We start from the raw sequence: 19,130 nt of genomic DNA, 5'->3' as shown, positions 1-19,130 counted from the left end.
CCTTGGCTTGGAGAAGCCATGCTCTGCTTAACTCAGGATATTTGCTGGCAGACTGGGCTAGAGCATGCTCTTGTCAGCTGGGCCATGCTGGCTGGGCAGCAAGGCACACATAGGCCCTTCTCCAAAGAGCGCTGGAGTTTGGGCTGAGCTATGCCAGACGGACTTTTAGCTGTGGATGCTGCACAAGGGAAGTTTTCAGCTCAGACACAGACTCCTCTGGACCGGCGCCAGCGTTGCCCAAATCCCTGCCTAGAGACCATGGCAGACTACTACTGAACTGCTGGAAAAACAAAGTCGTGAGCTTAAAACACATCTCAGATAAATTGTCTTCCAAAAGCAGTAACTCATCAAGAGCTTAGAGTGAGCCCCATGCCATGCCCTTTCATAGTAGTATTTACGTTGTTGGACAGGCATGAGATCAAATGTACTTTCAGCCAGGAGCAGCTAAGGAGGAATATGACTACAGATTAACTATGGATGGTGAGGGACAGCATACAAAATTTTACAGAAATATTTCCAAACATGAGCTCATGAAATTAGGTTCTGAAATTTGCAAAGCAGCCTTCTGAAAAGAATCATCCCCACAGTGTACGTCAAGTCAGCTGGAGCTGACATTTATTTAAACGGCATGAGTTGCTATCCCTTCTCTCTCCCTCTCTCTCTCTCTGTTTTTTAAAATAACCAAATCCCTTTGAGAGCAACAGAGGGGTTAAAAATTTTACTTCAGGGAAACTGTTGGATTGACAGAGTCTACCCACTAAAACTAATTTAACAGAGATCCCAAAGGATTTTCTGAATGAAACCAATTACAGGCTCTTCCTGAGGAAAGGTGTTGGACCCCTGGGATGGATGTATATGTATTAAACATTTTCCATTCAGAAGAAAGCATTCCTCCTGAAGACATTGTTTTTTGCTTGCTGACTGTGACATAATGATCTTTATTAACATAGGTGGTGCAAACACCTAGAAAATAATACAGGAATGTTGAAGATGGTTGGATAGGATGATGAACTAGAAATGGAGTGATCCTGTTTCATGCAAACCCACTGCTCCTCTGCAAGGCAATTAGATTTCTGATTGCAACCGTTTTAATGGTAAGATTGTGCCAGTTTTCAAGTTCAGGCTTTTTGCACGCTCTCTCTCTCTCAGATAAGAAAACCAGAGTGAAGAAGGTTTGCTTTATATAAAATATTATCTGTAGAAGCAAAAAAAAAAAAAAACCAAAAAAAAACCACCAACCATTACAGATGTGTTTATTCCTTTGAAATTTCTTTCAGGAGCTTGGAACCTCTGATGCAGAGGAAAGGCAATTTGAACATGCATCTCCACCTTTAATTCCTCAGTGCATCCGTTCTAGCAGCAATCGTTACAATGGGGTTGACACGTCTATGAACCTGAGAGGTGTTGTCAGAATCCAGAAGAATGAGCACACAAGATGAAGTCAGAGCATTTGTTTCTCGACAGCTCAGGCAAGGTGGCAGCCAGATAGGGCTGGAAAAAAAAGAGAAGACACTATAGTTCCTCCTCACTGATCTGAAGCCTGCAAACAGATATCATTTCAGACATAAATACTTCGAGCAGCATGGTTTCCTGGGAGGTTGATGCAAGAGTGAAGCATACTGATGCCTTCTCTGAAGGTTTGTGTTTCATGACCCTATTTTGATGACTGATTGTTTCTAACAGTCACTTTCTGAAAAGATTCTCACTCAGAGAACCTATTTAATCTCTCTGGGTTTTTTTACTATATCTGAAAATATGCCCAATGTTTTACAAATCTAGTACAGGCTTAGCATCAGCCCATAAATTCTGACAATTCTGAGAGGATGAGTACTGGTGGCTTTTCTCTGTCTATTATTTCTATAATAGACGTATGGAAAAAGAAAAAGCACATGATAATTAGGGCAGCCCTGAAAAAACAAATCCTCACAGTCAGGTACAGTTAAGATAGAACATTGACTTTTAATTCTGAGCTTTGAGTATATATTATGAAATATATTCTATATTTGAGTATATATGATAAAATACATTGTTTAAACAATTAATTGTCCTCATCCTGAGTCTTTTAAAATTAAATGTTTTATGCAATAATTTACTGAACATACAGAACACAGCTGGCAGCCACCAATGTTAGCGATGAATATACCTCTCTTTCATACAGCTTAGCCTAGAATACTATCAGGTAACTCACCTTGTATCAGTGTTAAAAAATTCACAATAATGTCACCATTGGAAAATAGTGATCTTGAAAGATCAATATTGGAAGCTCCGCAATTTCTTCCCTCACCTCTTTTTTTTTTTTTTGCTAGGAATGCAAGGTCAGTGAATTTAAATATTGTAAATATGCAAGCTGTAATGTGTTTATGCTTTTGTATGCAGCTATTCTAACGGTATGCACAGAGTCATCCATCCTCAGCTGTCTTCTCAGCAGCATTTCCAAGAAAGTCTTGTTGCTATAGTATGCCACGATTAGTCTTTGGAAAAGAGAGATCACAATATTCAGTGACAAAAAAATTTCTTCCTTCTCTGCTGTAAACCTAAAATGGTTGTTCAGGACTGCTCCTTATGTACCTGGTATCCCAGTATCTATTCTACTCATGTTGCTATTTATAAGTAGTAATAGTGTCTTACAGAACCCTACCCACAAGTTATTGTGGAAAAAAGAGTGAGGGAAGGTGCAAAGATGATCCCAGGCCACCTGCATCTGTCTAATTCAGCCAGAACATGTATTTGACTGTGAAGAGACATATCAAATAGGACAGTGACCCAGCCAAAAATGGAGAGTTGTGCCTCTGTCACGAGTACATGGTATAATGTTGACTAAGGTTGGTTGTTGCTAGACGGCAGGCTTCTGTCAGTTCAGATTTTGGGAGTGAGTCTGTTCCCTCCACCCCTGGGCCGAGGCCAGTTCGTGGATGCAGCTGGGTAGCAAGGAGAGATCAATTGCCTCGATGCCAGGCACCTTGCCATATAGGTGCCTACGTGCCAGCGCAACTCTCCACAGACCAGGTCTCCTGGCAGGTGATTCATTTTAGACCACTGAGGGTAGAGACAAGGACTCTACTAAATAGCAGCCTTTTTTTTTCCTTCTGCAGTCCTCATTCTTTCTCCTAATCATGCAGGGTTATTATTTAGATTCACAGTTTCAAAATATATCTCTACGTGTCCAGTTCCAAAAATAGGTCAAAGCACCTATCCCAACATCAGTAATAAAAATTCACAGGGTAAGCATAGCAGAAAGCCACCAATAAATGCACGTCCTGCAGCCCACCCTGCCTTAACGGCGAGGTGGGAAGTGAGCGCAGAGCAGGAGGCCTCAAACATTAACAAAGCTCATGGCTGAGAGCAAGATCTAAACCTACTACAGAGAATTTCAGCCAGTACCTCCCTTTGCGAAGAGGGTACGCTGAATCTCTGCTGGTCTCCCCAGAGGCACTAGGACATGGAAGTGAAGGGCGTTTCTCAAATCCCAAACTGTTTAGGGCATACTAGGTTAAAGCTGACCCCTTTAGTCCCATCAGGAAGCTTATCGGAAACCAGCACTGGTTTTGGAACATCAGTGTAATGTATTTTCAGTTGCTGCTTTATGTAAGAAAGGGGCTAAGCATTGCTTCAACTACACTGGCAACCTCTGGCCCCAGTGGTGATGGGTGGCACTAATGGCAAATAATGAATGGCTATTCTAATTGCTATAAGATTAAGAAAAAGAATCTGAACAACAATTCTATACCCTAGTCTGCTTCTTAATACCTACTCTTATGATTGGAAGATGATTAGCTAGTATTCCCAGGCATTATATTTAACATTCATTTACTCCCAGACTGGTATAACATAATCATAATAAAAATAGACTTATTGGTTTGTTTCTCCTTCTAGCCCAATTAAGTAAAGCTCAGAATATTATAGGATATTGAGGATACTGAAGCAGACGCTGAAGAATAATAATGGTTAATCTCTGTTCATTGTGATATATCCCAGAACAGCTGCAAATGATGGCCAAGCTCTGTTATCAGCCTGGATAGCATGAAAATAATGGATTTCTTCCAAGTACCTCCTCTGCCTTACAGACCCATTTTCATTCCCTAGTTAGTCCTCTTCTCTCATATGATCAAAATCTCATGAATTTCCACAGATGTAGAACAGCTATTCCTCATCCTGTGCACACTTAGAGGGGGAAACTGTCTGGACTATCCCAACGTATATTTTAACAGGGCCAAAAAAGACTGAGGTTGCCACAGGTAATTCCAAGTGTTCCTTCAATTGTGCTGATTATACTGAATAGTAGGTTTTGAAAATATGGTATATACAAAAACAATATTAATGATCAGCCTACGAGCACTTTTGGGGGTATCTATGAAACCAAGTTTATAATTATCAAGCAGTCCACAGAGAGCACAACACATTGTGTGTTAAATATGGGGAGTCTCCATCCCTATAGGAGAAGTAGTCAAAATGCAATAATCCTTGTTAAACTGTGGTGCAGTGTCACACTCTTTCAGCAGCCTTTTTGGGCGTCATGGTGTGTAAGACATTACAGCACAAGGTATTGCTTCCCAGATCATATACTTGTCCCAGGCAAGTGTATCACAGAGCTAACGTTTCTCAAATATTCCATCTTCTGTCCAGTGGTGTGTTTTTCTTGTCCCACCATTTCCTGGTTTCCCAATCCCAAGAAACTGAAATAACTATAGCTTGAGAGACTAAATTTCACTAGAACCAGTGCCTGGGAAAATCTCAAGGATGACACCACTCATCTTACAAGCAGTAAAGTATAAGACATGGCAATTCAAGTGTTGTTTTTTGAAGAAAGTGACACATGGTAGTCCTGGTTTTTTTGCATTCCTTGCTGCTCTTTGAAGTGTGTTAGACAACTCTAAAAATAGCTATGAGTGTAATTGCCAGGCATTTGTAAAGGAGCCTGTTTGTGAATGCCAAGGAGATTTGAAGGTAGATACATTTTTGAAAAGTTGAGCTGGAGTAGTTCCTTTTCCTTCATCCCACATGTTGTTTGGAGGGGATGTGAGAGCAGAGCACGTGTCCACACATGGTGCAGTACAGCCCTGCCAGAAATCTGCAGCAAAAGGGACTGTAAGGTATGCAGCCAGCAGAAATGGCGCTGTTTCATAACACATATGCCGCCTTTTTCAATGCAGAGTTTTCCTCTAAAACACAAATGCAGTGTTTTTGTGCATGTGTTTCAACGCTTATGAAAGCTACCATTTGCAGATACTGGTATAGACTCACATAGCTTTCCTGAAGTCAGTGGAACTAAGGTAGTTTTATAGTTCTCTATTTGTTCCAAAGAAGAGGAAGAAAATGTGCAGCCTTACTACCTTCTTTTGCTGCAACACGATCCTGATCTTGACAAGTCACCATCACGTTCCAGAAAAACAACCGAAATGCTTCCCTTTTCTCTCTGTGCCTGCTGTCCCTATGGACGAGCAGCCCCTGATGACTTAGGGACAGCAAGCAGGACATGCTAGACCCTGGGCATTAGTGAGAGCATAGGGTTGTTCACAGTGGCTGTAGCTCACGTAGACAGAGCCACTTTAGCTTTAGAGTAGCTAGCTTGGGTGCTGCTGATGGTATATGAGCCAGGACAGCTGCAGTGCAAAGTTTGTCCAGGAATACTTAAGTAGTTAGCACATGCATACTTTGTCGTAGCCACAAATGATGTAGTTTGAAGGGTTCCATAAATGAGCAATGGGTAAGCATATCACACAGAATCACAGAATGTTAGGGATTGGAAGGGACCTCGAAAGATCATCTAGTCCAATCCCCCTGCCGGGGCAGGATTGCCTAGACCATATCACACAGGAACGCGTCCAGGCGGGTTTTGAATGTCTCCAGAGAAGGAGACTCCACAACCTCTCTGGGCAGCCTGTTCCAGTGTTCGGTCACCCTCACCGTAAAGAAGTTTTTCCTCAAATTTAAGTGGAACCTCCTGTGTTCCAGCTTGCACCCATTGCCCCTTGTCCTGTCAAGGGATGTCACTGAGAAGAGCCTGGCTCCATCCTCTTGACACTTGCCCTTTACATCTTTATAAACATTAATGAGGTCACCCCTCAGTCTCCTCTTCTCTAAGCTAAAGAGACCCAGCTCCCTCAGCCTCTCCTCATAAGGGAGATGTTCCACCCCCTTAATCATCTTCGTGGCTATGCGCTGGACTCTCTAGCAGTTCCCTGTCCTTCTTGAACTGAGGGGCCCAGAACTGGACACAATACTCCAGATGCGGCCTCACCAGGGCAGAGTAGAGGGGGAGGAGAACCTCTCTCGACCTGCTGACCACACCCCTTCTAATACACCCCAGGATGCCATTGGCCTTCTTGGCCACAAGGGCACACTGCTGGCTCATGGTCATCCTGTTGTCCACTAGGACCCCCAGGTCCTTTTCCCCTACGCTGCTCTCCAACAGGTCTGCCCCCAACTTGTACTGGTACATGGGGTTGTTCTTGCCCAGATGCAGGACTCTACACTTGCCCTTGTTATATTTCATTAAATTTCTCCCCGCCCAACTCTCCAGCCTGTCCAGGTCTCTCTGAATGGCTGCGCAGCCTTCCAGCACATCAGCCACTCCTCCCAGTTTTGTGTCATCAGCGAACTTGCTGACAGCGCACTCTAATCCCTCATCCAAGTCATTAATGAATATATTGAATAGAACTGGTCCCAGAACCGACCCTTGCGGAACTCCGCTAGACACAGACCTCCAACTGGACTCTGTCCCACTGACCACTACTCTCTGGCTTCTTTCCTTCAGCCAGTTCACAATCCACCTCACTACCCGATCATCCAGACCACACTTCCCCAGTTTAGCTGCGAGGATGCTGTGGGAGACTGTGTCAAACGCTTTACTGAAATCGAGATAATGGCTTATGAGAGGGTTACCTGGTGTTCTTCAATACTCTGCTTTTGTTGAAACTGGGAAAATGATCGTGAAATAGCCCCAGGCTGTGACTACTCGTTTGCAACGTGGAGAAGTGGCCACTTAGAGCCCAGGCCAGTGATTTCCCCAAGAGGTCTGTTTGGTCCCCTGGGACCCAGACCGACTCTGAACAAGCAGTATCATGGTTAAGGAGCATATAGCCTACCACCAGTTTCCCGAGCCATCCAGTCATTTGATTCAAAGCCTCTAAATTAAAATTTTCAGTTGCAAGGCTTTTAGCATTACAGCTCCCAATATACTTCATTCTCTGTTCTGAAAATGCAGAGAGTAACTGCCACAGAAAACAAAAAAAAAGAAGGGAAAATGCATTTCCAGTCACGTGTATGCAGTATATGATGTTTCTTACATATATATTGCAACAGTTTTCAAACTCCTCTTGAAATAATTTTAGGCTTAATTAGTATGTTAGAAGATTTGTTCTTCAAAGATCTGTAATGATAAAAAATGTTTAGTTTATTACTGAATTATATATCTTTCTTAATCAATAACAATTACATGTACTTAGGTGTGAAGCATGTGTTCTTTGACGCATCTCAAAGAACCTTACAAAGGAGCACAGTGTGCAATTCATCATTACACCCCGCCATGTCAGGTGACTCATGTTGCTGTTATTCGATCATCAACCTATATTTAAAACCAAATTCCATGGAATTTCAAATTGTTTACTGTGCTATCTCTGAACATTATTTCTACCCATTAGTATGTCAGCCAATATTGTAATACTTTTTTTTGCCTAATTTGGTGAGGCAATTACCTCAAATTAGGAACTCTCAACTTTTTGTGTAGTTAGTTTTTGAAGGCAAAGATGCCTTGTACGATCTGAATACGATTTGTAAAATCTGAGAACCTCCACATGCATTTTTTGCTTGTCTTTGACCCTGGTAACGGTTGAGATATTGAATTTTATTAAACTGTCCAAATAAACCATTACTCTTGTACTGGTGGTGTTATGTGCCAAATAGTAGCCCGAAGCGGAGCTGCTTGGCTCTGTTAAAACCCTGAACTAATGGGTTCATAATGAAAGCAACAATTCAAACTAAACTGTGAGAAGCATGGAAGGGCCTATGCATCTCTCATTAAAACAAATATGTTGTTTCATTACTGTTCTGTGGTAAGAGGGGCCACACTTTGACTTGGCCTGAAAAGTGCGCACGATGTTTGCGCACACAACCTCTCCTCGAGGAGATTCCTCAGCACATTTAGGACCTGCTGCCCAACCCCTTCTTGCACGTGAATGTAAGGGATGAAAATCACTCCTTGACTTTAGGGTGAAGAAAAGACCAAGATCTCACTTCAGTTCTGTCTCTAAGGCTTAAATGGAAGAAAATTGCACAGGCCTGCACCAGCCCTCTGCATCAGGGTGAATGCTATTCCAAAATGCAGCAGTTTTTCACGCCCAATAGGGAACAGTGGTACACTGTGCCTAAAAAATCTGCATCTTCGTAGGTCCGAGATACAGATACATGTCTTGCCTCAGTGTGTGACTAGTAAGAACTTCAAATCCAGTTATCTTTTTTCCTTTTTCAGTATACAGTTCTAGATGAATTAAAGGAATTCTTTTCCGCCCTGTTTTTTACTGAATCATATTATTTCTAAGACCGTGATCTTCTGAATTCATATATACACAGAGGATCTTACCATCCAAATGTTTTCAACGACTCATCTCCCTCAAATTGATCTTTTTACACTTATTTTTATAATGCTTCTGTATGATCTAGAGAATATTTGTCCTAAATGGAAAAATTGAAGTACAGCTGACTCTTCTCTTACCTGTTCTCACTGACTTTTGAAATTGATCTGTCCTCGGTTTTAGACAAATAATACTACTTAAGAAATGTCTCATTTAGCTGATGTTTTTTTCCTGACGCTGTAGCATCCATATATAAGAGCTGTTGTTACTGCGCTCATGCTGCATTTCTGTAAGCACAAACAATGCATCATCACTGGACAATGATTTTGCCAGATCCAGGCTGTGACTTTGCCCTCTGAGGGTTGCCTGTAAGCAGATAATACTGTTGAACTAGACAGAAGGATTTACAATGACCCTCTTTTAATTATCATGCATAAACTCTAGGGAGCTTTTCAAAATGGTTCCTCTTTGAGAAATTTTAATATGTTTCTAAAAGATTTAAAGTGATATAAGTCCAGAGGCAGAGTAATATGTATGGCTGTTTTTAAATGCGAGTGTAAAACCCCATCTGCACAGCTTTGTCTGTATTAATATTTTATTAATCAGTCCATTTTAATGACCTCACTTTTTTCTCTCTGTCGTTCTCTTCCTCTAAGTCCCTGCCCAGCTGCTTCCCAGAGACCATTTTAAAATTAATTCTAATGATTTTAGGCACTTTTAATATGGCTATCATCACAAGACTGTTCTCTTAGTGAACCAAGTCATTAGCTGGCAGCAGTATTATTTGGGGACCTTGTCTCATTGTTTCCCTCGAGCTGACTAGAGTCAGGCCAAATCCTTGGTCTCATCCTGTTTACTTATTTACAATTTAAATGAATTTAAATGAATATGCCACAGGATAACTGGCTCCCTTAAAATATAATAGCAAAATAAAGAAGGTCTAAGCTTCAGCTGTTTTTCAGAGAGGGAAACAACTTCGATAATTTGGTCTTTTCAGCGACAAACCCTGTGACCAGGCTCATTCCCTGCAACCAGAAAAACCCTGTACCCATGATGCATTTGCTCTGGCCTCTTGGGCATCTGGAGCAATTACTCCCCTCCAATTAGTGACCAGTTTTGACTAACAGTTTGAGATACTCCACTGAGCCTGATAGAGTTCTTGGCAGACCACTGATTTTAAGTCTAATGTTTATTCAGGTTAAACACTGTCTGGATTACAGCCTTTAGTGCCTTTCAGCACAATAGTTAACAAGAACTCTAGTCAGAATCTGTGCACTTAACCAGTTAAACAAGAGCAAAAAAGTCTGATTTTATTGACAGCCAGAAGAAAGGATGCAATTATGCTTCAAATGTTTCTGCTTACTTGATCTTCTTCTTTTGTTTTGTTTTACAGTTGTTCTTGTGGGTCACTATGTACCTATCAAGAGTCAGTAACTTCAGCTTTGGCAATTTGCCTAAGGTCAGTGCCTTGTAACAAAAAATCCCTTAGCAGGCTCTTTGCAGAAAGTCATATTTGTCCCACTTCCTGAAAAACAGGGAGACAGTGTTCATGATTGTCATTTTCCCAGGACCTCTGGTTCTTTCATGGTGCTTCTCCACCCAGGTTGCACTGGCAAAGCTTAATTCAATGGGGGGTTCACATTGGACTGTCTTCTGTGGAATTCTTCTGAAAAGGAGACTGTTGAAGAATAATTATGAGAATCACAGACTGTGTTAAAACTCCATCAACTTCTCTTCAGAGTTTAGTTTATGGGCGGGGGGAAATGCACATCTTCTTAGGGTTTCAATCTTTGTCCTCCCTGATGTCCAGCACCAAAGAACAGTAATAACAAGGGACATCTGATACATGTGAAGAGAAGGAAATCTTCACGTATAGGAGATACATATATATATATATATATATGTATGTTACTACAGATCATGTCATTTCCCCTGTAATACCTGTTACTACACCATAACATATTTGTCCGCAACATACCTGTTATTACACCATAACATAATTGTCTTGCAAGACAATTTCATGGAAGGTGAAAGTACTTTTTTTCAACAAACTGGCTGCAGGAAAATAAATAGCGATCTTATAACAGCTTTTATACAGCACTTCCCATCTTGTAAGCAAGATTTACTTTGAAAGTAAATTGCATATACCTTACCATTTTACCTAGGTGGAAACTAAGTGCCTAAGCATGAGGGATCATTTAACCTATTTATTTTGTTCTCCTGGTGTGTCCGTAAGTGTTGTTAAAAGTGTCACTCTGCAAAAGACTTACACACACAGTTAACTTTAAATCCTTTAAAAGGCTCAGTTGAAGTCAATGGCAGTACTCTTGGGGCATAATATTGAGCAGATATGAGGTCCTGCAGGATCAGGACCTTAGGTTGGCAGTTTCCTTGGGGCACATCACACTTTTCTTTCTATTAATGTAAAATACCATGTAAATGTATGGCAAAATATGCATGTTCAGTAAATACTCACAATATCCCAATTAATTTAGCTAACAGTTTTCTACATAACAATAATAGACATAATTTAAAAAATTCAACCTATTTTGAAAGACTCAAGATAACAGATCCTGGGTACCATGTGAGTTCTTCCAGAGCAATCAAGTTTTTATAAGTCCTCACAATACTGTACATAAAGTAAGAAATATCTTCAATATCCTCTGAACAATGTCTCAGATCTCCAAGTCTCACATGGCTGGAATTAATACCTGTTATGTTACTGCTTGTTGTTGCTGGATTACTTTTTTTAAATTTTTTTTTCTTCTGTTTCAGGAAGATAATAAATCCACTAAAGTTTCTCATTTTCTGCCCAGACACCTTTCAAACTGCTTCTGGGATAGTGCTGGTTGCTTCTTATATGTCCCATCATAAACAATGATTCTTTATGCGAACTTTTTTTTTTTTCCATCTAGCTATTAAAAATGACAGTAAGAATTATGCAATAGAGGATTTGTTTGGAAAACCTCATTTGCAGTCGGTACATGCACTCTGTGAGACAAGCCCATTTCTTAAATAAAACTGTAGTTTAAGAGAAACCTGTGATAAATCTGAACTGAGAAGAACATCTTGATGAGCTGAGGCTATAACATGTCCTTTCCTCCTACCCTGTAGCAAAAAAAGTATCCACAGTTCTGTGATGATAAGCATTATATGAAGCTATACCTGCTGTGCTCTTGTAGGCTGCCAGGTGCAAAATTTTGGGGGTCTGTAATACCGTGGTTTATTCATTTTGCTTGTGAATAATTTGCAGTGTCACACTATTCATTACACTTACTAGTGATTGATACAACACTCATTTTATAAATACATTATTCAGAGGCAATAAGTCATGGAGATGTGCATCTATACTGGTATGATACATGCGCATGTGTTTTCTGTCTTGTTTCACCAGTCTGAGTTGGTTTTCTTTCATTCCTTCCATGACCCTCTGGGTAAGATGGTACCACTGAGAAGTTTCTTCCCACACATGCAAGGCAAAGACCTGCAAGCAAATGGCAATATTTTGTTTTGGCGTCTTTTTAATTTTGGTGGGAGTTGCTTTGTTTTTGAATTCTCCATAGGTTTGTCTCCCTGACCAGTGGTACTGGAGACTGGCGCATGTGACTCATGGTGTAACTACCTGTATTCCTGGGAGCCCTGGAAAAGTAGGGGCTCATTATGTTATGTACAAGCTTTACATTTCCTCACAATTTATGGCCAAGAGAGATCATCAGATTGTCTAGTTTGATGTCCTGTGTATCAGAGGCTATTAAATGTTGTACATGTACCCCAAGGTTGAGACAATTACTTTTATTAGCCCATAGTATTTTAGTCCTTGAGAAACAAAACCAGTATGTGTCTAAAGCAGCACCTGAGATCTCTGCAATACTTGAGAACTCATTAGGTGTGACATGCCCAGACAATCACAGAAACAATCCATGCAAAAAATCCACCATCCTTACCAATCTGAGCTAGAAAAATCTCTACTGCTCCTGGACTTGGCTTAACTCAGATCCAAGCATCAGACGACTAAGATAATTTTCTGCATTGGTTTACTGTCTTCCCGCCTACAGCAAAAATAAATAATACATGCTTCAAGGGAAGGCAAAAACTTCTACTGCAGAATATATGAGGCCAAATATCCTCTGGGAGGAGCTGAGAAGGGATTCTTCCTCATTGCTGTATGCAGCCAACTGGAGCTCTCAAGTATGGGATTTGATTATATACATTACCTTAATGCCAGCCTGGAAATGTCTGAGTGGGCAGGGTGTAATTCAAGCCATCTTGTTTCAGCAACAATGGAAGAAGTCGAACAGATGCATCATTCTAATGGATGTAAGGCTAGAGGGATCACCAGGGGATCTAGCCCGATGTGACGCTCCCTCCTTCCCTCCCTCCCTGTTTGAGGCTGCTCTGTCCATTAGAAGTTCTCCCAGAAGCTGAAGTAAAGCCTGTATTTAAGAAAGACAGACAGTTTTTATGACAAGATCAAGCAACGGTGAGCATAGCACCTCCCTTCATAAGCTCTTACAGAGTTTAATTACCTTTACTGCTAGGAAATTGCATCTGATTTCAAGGTTGATTACATCTAACCTTAAACTTCCAGTCACTGGATTTAGTTGTGCTTTTGTCAGCAAGAGTGAAAAAGCTCACCAGTATCTGTTATCTTTTCCCTGTATCCTCTCAACCTTTTCTTAAGTGGAATATGTCCAGCTCTTTAAGCCTCCCATCTCAAGACTTGTGTTTGATTCACAAAATATTTTGATTTCCTCCAATATTTTCTCATCTTCCTTAAATTACAGGCACCAGAACTGTGCTTGGTATTTTGGAAACATGCAAGGACTGTGCTGAGTCCTTTCCACAGCATTGCACTGAGATCTCATGTTAGGGGTGATTATCAAGGGTAATCGCTTTTTATAATTCCCTGAGTCTCTACTCTCTGAGACAGTGTCCATTCCTACAAGCTTTTGGTTCCCAGAGGTATTAATTTGCATTTGACTGTAGTAAAAAGAATTTAGTGTGCTGCTTGCTGGACAGTGATCATTTAGCCAAATCAAATCACTGCAGAAGTAATGTATTCTTCTTTATTTACTGTGCTAAAATACATTGTGTCATATGCAAGCCGTTAAAACAAAAATTTTATCTCATGGCCTGGACTGCTGAAAAGAATATAAAATAGTATTAAGTGAAGACTGTCTTTGATTCTGCTGGGAAAGCTCTCCACATTGAATGAAACTTCTGCATTAAAAGACTACATTTTGAAATTTGTCAGAGACACTTCTTAATCCTCGTAATGGGTGACCTGTTAATTCCATGCAACACAAGACTTGAAATCAAAATGTCATGTGGTATTAAGTCAATTGCCTTGCAGAAATCCAACTATGTCCTATCAATACAGCTGTTTTTCTCATGCAGACCTGTAATCTTTTATACAAATCTTCTAAATAACCAAAAATTCCACAAACGTGTCTGACAAGACTTAACTTCCACTAACCTGTTTTGACTATCATTAAAAGTATTTATTCTCTGGTTCTTTTTCTAATATTTAAGTATCCCAGTAATGCATGCTATTTTGTGAGCAGCCCAAAACACCAATTTCAAATAATGGATGGCACATAGCAGAAAAATATACTTCCCTACTTGTATTTTTCTCTAGATCAGAGATAGGTGGAGTACGAGCTGAACTAGTTGAGCTTATTTACAACCACTGTTTCTCTTTCAGAGCTAATGAATTATTGACAGTCTACGGATTTTCTGTTATTTAAAACAGAAACTCTCTTCTATAACACAGTGCATCTCGTTGCTATGTAGAAAACGGACTATGTGCAAAACTAGCGAGATCTTTCAAAATGACAGACCCTGCCAAATACAGGAAAACACAAGCTACCGGTACTTCTTGAAGAGATTGTTTAAGGCCCAGTCCTCAAAACCTTGTGTGAGTAGCAGTGCCTAGAAATTAAGATGGTCTGCACATTGCTAGCACAAGGCTTAAGCAAGATTAAGAGACGCAAAGGATTTGTACTGGCCCCCTGCAAAGATGGCTTTTCTCCATTATCAATCTTCTTGGGGCAAAACCTCATCACCTATACATGCAGTGGCAGTACCTATGGGCTGAGAGGAGCATGAAGACTGCTGAACCATCAAGCCTAGAGAGACAGCAGAAAGAGGTATCCAATTTAGGAATACTGCTATAGTGTGAACACTGTAGTTTGTGTTGCTTTCAGTATTCTCAGGATGCAAAATTTCATGCTTTTTGCTGCTCTTGTGGCTCAATGCAGACTACTGATCTGAGCTCTGCGTGTGTCCTCCCTTTGAGCACGGAGTAATCCCAAGGAGAATGTGCTGCTGGCATGTCTTTGCACTGTCCTCTACAAAAAAAAATCACACTCTGGCCCATAACAGAAAAAATATTCCCTCTAAACTCCTAAGCACATGCCGCTAGAGGTAAGACCATTGCGAGATTTAGTTCTTTAACATACTTACATCTAGAATATGAATTTAATACCATTGTTGGCTATGAAAAGAATTGATCCTCTAGTAAAAGGAATACTAGTTAATGGATAAGGAGAAGGTCACTCAATTTATCTCAGCACTGGAAGAAGTGGTATTCTTTGCCGATTTCTGTACAAAGTTATTAATATCTGGGAAGATTAAAGGAATAGATGGTTCCAGATGATTCTTTAATATAGCCATTGAAATATTTTGTTAATGTTTATAAATTTTTAAGGATCCAATCCTGTAAAGTCTTATTTGTATGAATAATCCTCACTCACAGTCTTGCTGAATTATGTAGGGTTTTTTGCATTAGAAAAAATAATTTGTGTAAAGGTTGGTAGTACTGGGTCCTTAAATATTTATAAACACTTATCAAAATTATTTTATGAGGTAAACTTAAGAACCATCTGGTACCATCCATTATTTTATGCTCCCTAATTTTCACAACTATGAGTAGAAGTCAGCACGTATTAGCAGTTCCTTTCTTATCTGAGGGCAGCCAAATGACCTTCTCCTTATCCTTTAAACTTATACTCCTTCCTAATAGAGGACTAATCCTTTCACTTCTACTTAACATGTAAAATGGACATCCGATGCCAATAAGCTAATGAGCAAATCTGCTAGTGGGTTTGCTCATGGAGCTAAGAAGTTGCTTCCACCTAGAATAAAAATATATTCTTTCTACTGCACACACAGCCAGCTGAGGGGGGGCATGACATCAGCTGTATTTCAGTTCTTAAAAATCCGTGACATTTTTAACAGCAAGTAGCTGTGCATCCCTTCACAGTAATTTTCCCAGAAAAAATACTTTCTTCTCCTTTTCAGAGATATACTAAACACCCATTAATTTCAACTGAAGTTATAGATGCTCAGTTGCTCTCAGGAGCAAGTCTCTGAATACAAACCTGCAAACCAGCTACTCATGTGCAGCTAGTCAAAAAACTTTTTATAAGCTGCAATTTCAACAACAAAAATAAGTATTTCTATCATTTATGAGGTTCTTTTTTCCTGAACACAAGCAATCACACTTAAATCAACAGGATGAGTAACATCATGGCTAATGCGGTAAGCTAAGTTATGCAAGCTAAGATCAGTCTTCCCTTATATTATTATACTTCACTATGCAAATGGTTAATTCCACAAAGTACTACTAGAGGTTCAGTTTTAAAGGGAAATTACCACATGGAAGACATCCATTTTTATCTAATCAAATAAACTTTTTTTTTTTTTTACTGTTGAGGCAAATCTGCTAATCTTCTTTTTCATTTAAAAAATATTTAACAGCAGCAAGTCACTCCAAGGAGGTTTGCAATGCTTGTCATATAAATATTAGTATAGTGGGTATGAGTAACCAAGTGCATCCATCCTGGGTGCTATATCCAGCTGTTAGATGCCTATATACTGAACAGTGAAAACATAAACACAAGCTGAATTTGAAGAAATGGCTCCTGCACATTAGATTTTGGGTTCTCAGCAATGATTAATATTTTTCTGCTGCCTTCAAAAGAATCTGAGTCGGTTTCAGTTAAAGGAATAAAACTCACACAGCCTGAAAATCATTTCCCACTGCAAATAATACAGGGCTGGCAGTCCAGTCATGGCTTCTTCTGGTCACTGACTTTGTGACACGATCCAACACATTGTAAACAGGAATGCATGCTCATGTACCAAGTTTTTATTTTTTAACTGATTACGTCTTCAAAGCTGGGTTGAGTCAGTCAGTATGAGGAATGTGTAAGGAACTGATGACAGTGATTTTTATCAATTTCTTCATATTTGCTATTTCCTCTTATAAGAATGTAAAATGATAGGCATACATAACAGTGTTCATGAGTCAATTTGCAAATATTCTTAAGAGCAAAAAAAGCAGGTTTTGATATAATTACAAAGGCTTGGTCCTACACTATTTTACTAATATGATTCAGCCAGATTACTCAGGGAGGTTAAGTATTTACTTGGTAGAGAGACTCCCAGGACTTAGGTTTGACAGTATCACAGAATCAATCAGGTTGGAAGAGACCTCTGGGATCACGAGTCCAACCATATGATGGAGAATGGCATTTAGCAGTGTATTAGTTGCATTTTTTCCTTTGTTTCCCCCAAAAAGACCACCTATCTATGGCCATAGCAGTGGTCCTTCTGACCAGCAGTTTAACAGTGGCCTATATTGAGATAAAACAGTTCTGTATAGTTAGAGGCAACAAAAGTCTCAAGGAAATACAAGCCTATTCCCTTTCTGTTCCATGTAGCATCTTAGGCAGCTTTCACCTTTAAAGCAAACCAGCTACCAAGCAAAGATGAATCTTTCTAAAACGCTTCTGCCCCAAGGTGCTCTCACTGGAGACAGGCAACAGAATCCTTTGCTGCACGAGGTAAACAGAAAGTTTACTTTGCAGGGCCAGAATAGAAAAGTGCACAACAGAGAATGCATGTTTGAGTGCAAGAGGCAACCAACTGGTGATGTTCCTTCAAGCCTGTATTTTGGCAGTTCATGCAACTGCTGCAACACAGCACATTTCACAGAAGCACCTCTCAGAGAAGAAAGTCACTCTGGCAAGAACTATGGTGAACCCAAAGCAGGGTCTGAATAACTGTTTCTACACAAGACCAGTTCAAAGGGTTGGTTAGGTTGGGTGCAGAGTAAGTTCACCTACTGTAGCAAAAACTGTGCAGTAGCAAGTTTGCCAAACCAGGTATTATCCGCCGGCAATAACAGCTTTTCATTCACATTGGCAAAACAATTAACCTTATTCTTATTTTGCTGGGGAACCAGGCAGGCCCTGGGGAGAGCAGCAGAGGCGTGCCCGCGCACCCTCCGCCGGCGCTCCCGGCAGGCAGGGCTCTGCCTCGGCCCCCCGGCGCAGGCGGCTGCGCACCCCGCGGGAGACAGCGAGCCGCCCCCCGCGCACCAGCCTCCGCCGGGCTGGCCCCGACTCTGCCCCTAGAACCAAAATCAGTCCCGGGGAGGGACTGACAGCATTACCCCACCCGGAGGGGGGGCAGCTCCCCGCTTTGCTGTGGGAGGCCAGAGGGAAGTCTCCTCCCTCCCTCCCGCCCCGCTCCGCTCTCTCTTCCCTGCCTTCCTGGCTGCCTGCAGCCGCAGCGCAGGGGCAGGAGGGAGCGGCGGCGCGGCAGGCAGAGCCGCCCAGCCCGCGCCCAGGCGGAGGCAGCAGGGCGGGCGGTGGCTGCGCCCGGGCCCCGCCGCCCCGGCCCCGCCGCCGGCAGGCTCCGCCCGTCGCTCCCATGGCGCGGCGGCCCCGCGCCAGGTGAGGCTGCGCTGCCTGTTGCGCCGCTGGGGCGCGGGCCGAGCCGAGCCGCACCGAACCGAGCCACGCCTCGAAGTTTTGCAGGAAGGCGCCGCTCCACGATGTGAGTTGCGGGGCCCCGGGGCCGCGCTGAGGGGACGGCAGCGCCGGGAGGAAACTCGACGGAGAGGGAGGGAGGGGGGGAAGGAGGGAAGGAGGCAGGCGAGCAGCGCTGCTGCTACCGAGGGTCACGCCGTGCGGTGCCGTGCCACCTTGCCCAGCAGTGATCCGCGAGGGCCACTGGAGGTGCTCCCTCCCCCGGCCCCTGCTGGCGAGCCCCGGCGCCCTGTGAATGCTGAGGGGCGCCGGCGTCGGGGCTCCGCCGAGGCAGCGAGGAGGTGGGGAGGGAATCAAGGGGAGGAGGCTGCGGGGAGGGGGCTGCCACCCCCTCACTTGGGAGCAAGCAAGAGATCTGAGACCCGCGACCCCCGCTCCCGTACCGGAGTAGCATCAGAAAAGGGGGAGGAAAAAAAAAGCGCACCCCCCTATGTCTCTGTTTCCGAGGTGCCTGACCGCTGCGCTGCCCGGCCGTGTGCGGGGCGGGCTGCCGGAGGTCGCGCTGATCAGCATGCAGGCGGCGGCCGGGGCGCGGAGCGGGGCGCGGGGCTGGCGGGGAAGGGGGAGGCGGAGGCGGGGAGCGGTGGGAAGACGCCGTGTGTGTTGCCGTGGGATTTTTCCACTTTGAGACCTACCAGAACCAGTTGCTACGGAGCAGTCGGCGGTGGCTGTGATGGGGAAGAGAGGTCAGCTCCCTCTGAACGCGAGCAACAAATGGCAG

The 19,130-nt window shown here is 42.4% G+C and overlaps 1 protein-coding gene and 1 long non-coding RNA gene across 3 annotated transcripts in view; one reads left to right on the top strand and one right to left on the bottom strand.

Annotated features, from left to right (window-relative positions):
* Window positions 1-1,313: 1,313 nt before the first annotated feature.
* LOC137665760 (uncharacterized) lies at window positions 1,314-19,109 on the bottom strand. Its single transcript, XR_011048545.1, has 3 exons — window positions 19,045-19,109; window positions 12,785-13,003; window positions 1,314-1,491 (listed from the first exon to the last, which is right to left on the bottom strand). It is a non-coding gene; the product is annotated as an uncharacterized lncRNA (long non-coding RNA).
* The window catches only part of LRRC3B (leucine rich repeat containing 3B), a 47,234-nt gene continuing 46,395 nt past the window's right edge, over window positions 18,292-19,130 (top strand). For both annotated transcript variants that reach the window (XM_068405140.1, XM_068405141.1), the window contains exon 1: window positions 18,292-18,416. The gene's annotated coding sequence lies outside the window, so the exon portion shown is untranslated. The remainder of the gene's footprint in view (window positions 18,417-19,130) is intronic.

Source organism: Nyctibius grandis, chromosome 7, assembly GCF_013368605.1.
Source record: "Nyctibius grandis isolate bNycGra1 chromosome 7, bNycGra1.pri, whole genome shotgun sequence".
Lineage (NCBI taxonomy): Eukaryota > Metazoa > Chordata > Aves > Nyctibiiformes > Nyctibiidae > Nyctibius > Nyctibius grandis.
Note: the sequence above shows the minus strand (reverse complement) of the source record. Positions and strands in the feature narration are given on the sequence as shown.